General features: G+C 42.6%; 1 long non-coding RNA gene across 1 annotated transcript; it reads right to left on the reverse strand.

The window, feature by feature from the left end:
- Positions 1–1,979: 1,979 nt before the first annotated feature.
- LOC121554042 lies at positions 1,980–3,247 on the reverse strand. Its single transcript, XR_005997617.1, has 3 exons — positions 2,905–3,247; positions 2,645–2,791; positions 1,980–2,525 (listed from the first exon to the last, which is right to left on the reverse strand). It is a non-coding gene; the product is annotated as an uncharacterized LOC121554042 (long non-coding RNA).
- Positions 3,248–9,444: the final 6,197 nt, after the last annotated feature.

Here is a 9,444-nt window from a genome sequence, read left to right on the forward strand (position 1 = left end):
CAGCGAGGTGAGGTAGGGGAGAAGGTCACCGGAGATGGTCTGGAGAAGAGAGGAGGGGATGGGGTCAAGCGGGCAGGTTGTTGGGCGGCCTGCAATCACAAGTCGCAAGATTTTATCTGGAGAGAGAGGGGAGAAAGAAGTCAAAGCATAGGGTAGGGCAGTGTGAGCAGGACCAGCAGTGTCATTAGACTTAACAAACGAAGATCGGATGTCGTCAACCTTCTTTTCAAAGTGGTTGACGAAGTCATCCACAGAGAGAGAGGGGGGGGGGATTCAGCACGGAGGAGAATGTGGCAAAGAGCTCTGTTCTGTGAGCTCGCAATGAGTCATCAAGCCACGGAGCTGGAGGGGAGGACCGAGCCGGCCGGGAGGATAGGGGACACAGAGAGTCAAAGGATGCAGAAAGGGAGGAGAGGAGGATTGAGGAGGCAGAATCAGGAGATTGGAGGGAGAAGGATTGAGCAGAGGGAAGAGATGATAGGATGGAAGAGGAGAGAGTAGTGGGAGAGAGAGAGCAAAGGTTGCGGCGGCGCATTACCATCTGTGTAGGGGCAGAGTGAGTAGTGTTGGAGGAGAGCGAGAGAGAAAAGGATACAAAGTAGTGGTCGGAGACATGGAGGGGAGTTGCAGTGAGATTAGTAGAAGAGCAGCATCTAGTAAAGATGAGGTCAAGCGTATTGCCTGCCTTGTGAGTAGGGGGGGGACGGTGAGAGGGTGAGGTCAAAAGAGGAGAGGAGTGGAAAGAAGGAGGCAGAGAGAAATGAGTCAAATGTAGACGTAGGGAGGTTGAAATCCCCCAAAACTGTGAGGGGTGAGCCATCCTCAGGAAAGGAACTTATCAAGGCGTCAAGCTCATTGATGAACTCTCCAAGGGAACCTGGAGGGCGATAGATGACAAGGATATTAAGCTTAAATGGGCTAGTGACTGTGACAGCATGGAATTCAAATGAGGAGATAGACAGATGGGTTAGGGGAAAAATTGAGAATGTCCACTTGGGAGAGATGAGGATTCCTGTGCCACCACCCCTCTGACCAGATGCTCTCGGGGTATGCGAGAACACATGGTCAGACGAGGAGAGAGCAGTAGGAGTAGCAGTGTTTTCAGTGGTAATCCATGTTTCCGTCAGCGCCAGGAAGTCGAGGGACTGGAGGGTAGCATAGGCTGGGATGAAGTCAGCCTTGTTGGCAGCAGAACGGCAGTTCCAGAGGCTGCCTGAGACCTGGAACTCCAGGTGTGTGGTGCGTGCAGGGACCACCAGGTTAGAGAGGCAGCAGCCACGCGGTGTGAGGCGTTTGTGTAGCCTGTGCGGAGAGGAGAGAACAGGGATAGGCAGAGGCATAGTTGACAGGCTGCAGCAGATGGCTACAATAATGCAGAGGAGATCGGAATAAAATGAACTAAACATCTGGGAAAGGAGAGAGCCACAACTCCCAAATATAACTCTCCCAACTTCCACCTCAGAAACTATAATTGTTGTAAACTACAGCGGTTCAATGTTTTCTAGGAATAGACTAACCCAGTTTATTCAGCTAGCTAACTAGGTGCAGTATTATTCCGTGAAAACGTCCGGGCACCTCGTCATAACACACAGCACGAACACACAGAGAGAGCCAAACTAACGTTAGCTAGTCACCCATGTCCCGAATTCCTTGAGCGACTCGGGCTATCAATATGAAAAAAACAAAACACAAGTGTAGGTTATGACTTACCCCTAGCAGCTACTATTAGCTAGCCAAGTGCAAAGCTAGCCACTGAATTGACTCAGCCAGTTCGCGTCTGTTCGCTCGGTCGTTCCAGCTATTGTTTACAAGTAGCTATCCAGGTTGCAACAAGCTTGCTAATTTTCAAGCGCAGTAGCCACTTGCTACCTAACGTTAACGGTTCAGACAATGAGGTTAGAAAACAGCTGAATGGTAGGCAATTATTGTATGTAATTATTGTAGGCAGCCAGCTGGCGTAATTATAGGCACTCTCAGGCGTGAAACAACTATACCGTTGCTAATAGCCACTCGCCAGCTAGTCCAGGCACCATTAAGTCCTTAAACCTTATACATTTACCAACTATGCAGAGGCCCCCCATCTTGGCGATGTAGAGACATTTTGGCAATTTTAAGCCAATTTCCTGTAATTCTAGAAAACAATCTCCATGGAGCTAAGAGATAAAAACTTGTTATTATAATAAATAAATAAAAAACGTAGGTGGCCCGAAAAAACGCTTAGGCAGCCCGCCCAAGGATTTCAATAGCCCTGGACACTTTATAATTATGGGGTGACTTAATGGGGTTGGTGTTGTAACTCATTCCGGTTGCTAGTAGCGACTTTCTTCTCAATTTTAATTTATTTATTTTGATTTATTTTATTTCACCTTTATTTAACCAGGTAAGCCAGTTGAGAACAAGTTCTCATTTACAACTGCGACCTGGTCAATGTTCATGGCCAGCATCTGGCTCCTGGACGACAGGCTCTTGTTCTCAATCACTTGCTGGTACGGCGACACCACAGTGTTCCCCATCACCACATGACCCTGAAGTAGAGAAAAACACCAATGAAGTCAAAGCCCGTGTTCAAAAGCATCAAATCCGTGATGCATTGTGGGTAAATTATGAATGACTGACTGATCTACAAATAAAAATGAGTAGTTACTTATGATGCAAGGGGATTTTGTAGATCAATCAGTCGGCAGTCAGTCGGGCACTGTCTGCTGCAATGTCGAACAGGCCCAATGTCTGCTTTTTTTACATCCTGATACCATGCAGTATCTTGTCTGAATAAACAGTAACACCTGTGGAGCTTGGATAAGTATTTCATTTGATGAGAAAACATATTCAAGCATTGAAAAAAAAAATCAAGATGGAGTGCTGAAAAGTTTCCTACTGGCGAATCTCACACTCCAATGGTCTCACCAGTTTGGAGTCGATCTTGGCGTCTAGTCTGGCGTTGCGAATGAGGTTGACGATCCACCACTCCGTCTCCTCAGGCGCTATGTTGAGCTTGTCTACCAGCATGCTGAGAGGAGAGAGAGTGCGAGAGAGGAGAGAGAGAGTGAAAGACAAAGACAGAGAGCGAGAGAGACAGAGAGAGGCAAGTAAAAGGCTCTGCATGGTCAATCCGACATCTGCAGTGGCCATACAGCATTAAGTCAGGGCATTCATAGTTATTGCGCTTCGTGGAGCTGAGCAGAGCTATTGTGAAGGAAGATGTCAAGGAAGTGAGTTTGTGTTTATACAGAACCCCCACCTACCGTCAACCAATCATGTCAATGCGGAGCTATACAGAGCTACTGTATATAGAGCCCTCTGCATTGTTACAACATTTGGGAGGCGCATGGTGATGTGGTACGGAGCTCGATTTGGCCTCTGCAAGCCTCCGGAGGCTCAGCAATTGTGTCTCACCCTCTGTATGGAGCCTCCAGAATGTAAGCATATATTGGCTTTAAGAGAGAGACAAGTAAAAGGGGGTGCAGGGTAGGCCAGGAATACATGTACCTTTACAATTAATGCACTATAGCAGGGTTCTTCAATTCCGGTCCTGGAGGGCCGAAACACTTCTGTTTTTTATTTCTACCTGGTAGTTAATTGCACTCACCTGGTGTCCCAGGTCTGAATTAGCCCCTGATTAGGAGAGGATGAAAAACAGAGGTGTTTCGGCCCTCCAGGACCGGAATTGAAGAACCCTGCACTATAGTATAGTATTTGTAACAATAAGGCCTACTTATTTGCTATAATTAATATTTTTTATAATTACTGCCCTCAGAGGAGAACTCGCAAGTAAGCATTGTACTGTGTAAACCTCTTGCATATGACAAATCAACTTTGATAGGAAATTGTCTCAGTATAAACTTTTATTACTTGAAGAGTCATTGAGACACCCTTTTCATCCTCTTATCCCAGAGTATTTACTTACCTGCTGAGAATAAGAATATAAAAGTGGTTTTGAGAGCCTCTAAGCCGTAGTGCTCAAGTGAACAGCTATCAAAGATTCTGCCTGATGCTAATGCACTGATGCATTCGACAGAAGGTCTCCAAGATGAAGAGGCGAGTGTTTTCAGTTAAGTCCTCTAGACAAGCCACCAGGAAGAAGTCAATCACCAGGACCTGCAGACAGACGTAAAAACAAAATCACTGTCAGAGGCTGACATACTCGTAAATGAACCATCACTGCCACCGGGTAGGAATTTCAGGGTTGCAGTCCTAGCAAAACAACATTCAAGATTAATGGGCAACTCCGCCACTTTTAACATTTGGGTTGTTATTATGAAGTATTTAGTGATGTCCTATACAGTTTTAGTGTAATTTTATGATTTTATGTCTATTGACTGTTTAATGTTAAGCAAAACTGGAAATTGCTTCTCTATGACGTTTTCATGTAGGATCCCTGAGATGACTAATCAAATAAATTATGTACAGTTATTTTCAGCTATCTATATAACCTGTCTGTAATTTTCAAAATGTTTGTCATTTAGCAGACGCTCTTATCCAGAGCGACTTAAAGTATTGAATGCATACATTTTTCATACTGGTCCCTCATGGGAATCAAACCCACAATCCTGCCATTGCAGGTGCCATGCACTACCAACTGAACCACACAGGTTTTCTGATCATGTTGGAATGCCCTGCTATATGTTGTCTTCGTTTAATACTGATATTGCCAACAACTTTAATGATTATGTATATATTTGTTGGTTTTATAAAATATTTTTTTAGGGGGTAGATCAGCTTTAATAATGCAGATAGATTGTAACTTCCATCAATGTAATTATCTGCATCACTTCCAATCCCCCATATGTTTTTTTTCTTGCAAATATATATATATATATATATATATATATACACACAGTGGGGAGAACAAGTATTTGATACAGTGCCGATTTTGCAGGTTTTCTTACTTACAAAGCATGTAGAGGTCTGTAATTTTTATCATAGGTACACTTCAACTGTGAGAGACGGAATCTAAAACAAAAATCCAGAAAATCACATTGTATGATTTTTAAGTAATTAATTTGCATTTTATTGCATGACATAAGTATTTGATCACCTACCAACCAGTAAGAATTCCAGCTCTCACAGACCTGTTAGTTTTTCTTTAAGAAGCCCTCCTGTTCTCTACTCATTACCTGTATTAACTGCACATGTTTGAACTCGTTACCTGTATAAAAGACACCTGTCCACACACTCAATCAAACAGACTCCAACCTCTCCACAATGGCCAAGACCAGAGAGCTGTGTAAGGACATCAGGGATAAAATTGTAGACCTGCACAAGGCTGGGATGGGCTACAGGACAATAGGCAAGCAGCTTGGTGAGAAGGCAACAACTGTTGGCACAATTATTAGAAAATTGAAGAAGTTCAAGCTGACGGTCAATCACCCCTCGGTCTGGGGCTCCATGCAAGATCTCACCTCGTGGGGCACCAATGATCATGAGGAAGGTGAGGGATCAGCCCAGAACTACACGGCAGGACCTGGTCAATGACCTGAAGAGAGCTGGGACCACAGTCTCAAAGAAAACCATTAGTAACACACTACGCCGTCATGGATTAAAATCCTGCAGCGCACGCACGGTCCCCCTGCTCAAGCCAGCGCATGTCCAGGCCCATCTGAAGTTTGCCAATAACCATCTGGATGATCCAGAGGAGGAATGGGAGAAGGTCATGTGGTCTGATGAGACAAAAATTGAGCTTTTTGGTCTAAACTCCACTCGCCGTGTTTGGAAAAAGAAGAAGGATGAGTACAACCCCAAGAACACTATCCCAACCGAGAAGCATGGAGGTGGTAACATCATTCTTTGGGGATGCTTTTCTGCAAAGGAGATGACTGCACCGTATTGAGGGAAGGATGGATGGGGCCAAGTATCGCGAGATCTTGGCCAACAACCTCCTTCCCTCAGTAAGAGCATTGAAGATGGGTCGTGGCTGGGTCTTCCAGCATGACAACGACCCAAAACACACAGCCAGGGCAACTAAGAAGAATCTCAAGGTCCTGGAGTGGCCTAGTCAGTCTCCAGACCTGAACCCAATAGAAAATATTTAAAGGGAGCTGAAAGTCCGTATTGCCCAGCGACAGCCCAGAAACCTGAAGGATCTGGAGAAGGTCTGTATGGAGGAGTGGGCCAAAATCCCTGCTGCAGTGTGTGCAAACCTGGTCAAGACCTACAGGAAACGTATGATCTCTGTAATTGCAAACAAAGGTTTCTGTACCAAATATTAAGTTCTGCTTTTCTGATGTATCAAATACTTATGTCATGCAATAAAATGCAAATTAATTACTTAAAAATCATACAATGTGATTTTCTGGATTTTTGTTTTAGATTCCGTCTCTCACAGTTGAACTGTACCTATGATAAAAATTACAGACCTCTACATGCTTTGTAAGTAGGAAAACCTGCAAAATCGGCAGTGTATCAAATACTTGTTCTCCCCACTGTATATATACATACAATTGAAGTCGGAAGTTTACATACACTTAGGTTGGAGTCATTAAAACTCATTTTTCAACCACTCCACACATTTCTTGTTAACAAACTATAGTTTTGGCAAGTCAGTTAGGACATCTACATTGTGCATGACAAAAGTAATTTTTCAAACAATGGTTTACAGACAGATTATTTCACTTATAATTCACTGTATCATAATTCCAATGGGTCAGAAGTTTACATACACTAAGTTGACTGTGCCTTTAAACAGCTTGGAAAATTCCAGAAAATGATGTCATGGCTTTAGAAGATTCTGATAGGCTAATTGACATAATTTGAGTCAATTGGAGGTGTACCTGTGGATGTATTTCAAGGCCTACCTTCAAACTCAGTGCCTCTTTGCTTGACATCATGGGAAAATCAAAACAATCAGCCAAGACCTCAGAAAAATAATTGTAGACCTCCAAAGTCCGGTTCATCCTTGGGAGCAATTTCCAAACGCCTGAAGGTACCACGTTCATCTGTACAAACAATAGTACGCAAGTAAAGTGCAAATAAAGTGCAAATCAATCCCAGAACAACAGGTACAAAAGTATTTATATCCACAGTAAAACAAGTCCTATATGGCCAATCAGCAAGGAAGAAGCCACTGCTCCAAAACCACCATAAAAAAATCCAGGCTACGGTTTGCAACTGCACATGGGGACAAAGATCGTACTTTTTGGAGAAATGTCCTCTGGTCTGATGAAACAAAAATAGAACTGTTTGGCCATAATGACCATCGTTATGTTTGAAGGAAAATGGGGGAGCCGAAGAACACCATCCCAACCACGAAGCACGGGGGTGGCAGCATCATGCTGTGGGGGTGCTTTGCTGCAGGAGGGACTGGTGCCCTTCACAAAATAGATGGCATCATGAGGAAGGAAAATTACGTGGATATATTGAAGCAACAACTCAAGACATCAGTCAGGAAGTTAAAGCTTGGTCGCAAATGGGTCTTCCAAATGGACAATGACCCCAAGCATACTTCCAAAGTTGTGGCAAAATGGCTTAAAGACAACAAAGTCAAGGTACTGGAGTGGCCATCACAAAGCCATGACCTCAATCCTATAGAAAATGTGTGGGCAGAACTGAAAAAGCGTGTGCGAGCAAGGAGGCCTACAAACCTGACTGAGTTACACCAGCTCTGTCAGGAGGAATGGGCCAAAATGCACCCAACTTATTGTGGGAAGCTTGTGGAAGGCTACCCAAAACGTTTGACCCAAGTTAAACAATTTAAAAGCAATGCTACAAATACTAATTGAAAAACTGTGTATGTGAACTTCTGAACCACTGGGAATGTGATGAAAGAAAGAAACGCTGAAATAAATCATTCTCTCTACTATTATTATTCTGACATTTCACATTCTTAAAATAAAGTGGTGATCCTAACTGAGGGAATTCTTACTAGGATTAAATGTCAGGAATCGTGAAAAACTGAGTTTAAATGTATTTGTCTAAGGTGTATGTGAACTTCCGACTTCAACTGTATATGCCAATTATATGATAGTCAGACCACATTCTGTCCCCTATCAACACTTTTTAAACTTTTGGTATCAACGAGAACGACATAAGAAAGAAGTCAAGACGACTAGCTTGATTGAGTCTCCGCCATGTATATCTCACTAGATCAGGATATTTAACCCTCCATATATCTACTAGTTCTAATGTATCCATGATATTCACGATTTCGTTAAGAGCATGAGGGTGATAGTTTGTAGTGTGATTTCCTTTACGGTCCATTGAGCTATTTAAAACAGTATTATAATCTCCGACCATAATAATAGAGTATTATATTGCTTGCAGGGTTGATAATTTATTATATATATTGTCAAAAAAGTGTGGATCATCATTATTTGGTACATAAAGGTTAATGAGCCATTTCTGTTTATGGTCCAATAACATATTTAAAGTAATCCATCTACCTTGCGTATCTGTTTGGACAATTTGCACATTCGGATCGAAATTACTGTTATTTAACATCATCACCCCTTTTGAGTTTCTGCCCCCATTCCTTTTCTCACGCAACTTCATCTAGAATTGTTGAATGAGTTTCCTGTAAACAATATATATTATATTCCTTCTCTTTGAGCCATGTAAATATTGTTCTTCTTTTGTTGTTATCTGCTAAGCCATTACAATTATAACTGGCTATACTTATTTCACCACATACCATAATGAGATACAATTTCAAATCTATTTATCGTTATATGTGTTTGTAAATTTACCAATAAAAAATACCATAGTGATTGAGTGTCCATGTAGCTGTACCATGATATTTGCATTGCTACTAAGTTACCCTCCAATTGTTCTCCACTATTCCCCCCGCTAAAGCCCCTCCCCATCCCAAGTTGGGTCGTCATCCCAGTGATCGGTATACCACCCCTGTCCCCCCGGATCCCTAGGCCCTCGAGAGGCCAGGATCCATCCATCGAAAACAGCACACAGTGCCACCCACAAAACAGAAGCAGGTCAACTGCCAAAAGCATTTCCAATGCTTTCACCTCAATATATATATATATAGCTATTTATTCAAATATCTTGCACATCTTAATTTCCATCATTATCAATTAAAATGCGTAATAATGTCGGCAGTTCATTCATGGGATTGTTACCTATAACCCGGATTGCCATTGTATTACATTACATTTTTGTCAAGCAATTATTATTTTAGCAAACAATTAGTGGTTCATCCTAAATTCTCCCTAACATCCTTACCCCCTTGCAACAGATGTGGGATAGACACACATGCACATACTCTAACACATTCAACCCCTTTCCTCCACAATCAACCATACGATCAGATGCTCAACGGTTGTTACATCCCAGAGCCCAAGGAGAAAGAGAAAGGATCTGATTTACGAATGCATATACAGTTACAGCTGTTTGAGAAAGCATGCAAGATTGAGCAAAAATTGACAACAATATGAGTTTTGATTAATCAATGTAAAGTCCTAGGTGATGGAGATCAGATCCACCCTCTTCCCCTGGGAC

Source organism: Coregonus clupeaformis, chromosome 38, assembly GCF_020615455.1.
Source record: "Coregonus clupeaformis isolate EN_2021a chromosome 38, ASM2061545v1, whole genome shotgun sequence".
Taxonomy (NCBI): domain Eukaryota; kingdom Metazoa; phylum Chordata; class Actinopteri; order Salmoniformes; family Salmonidae; genus Coregonus; species Coregonus clupeaformis.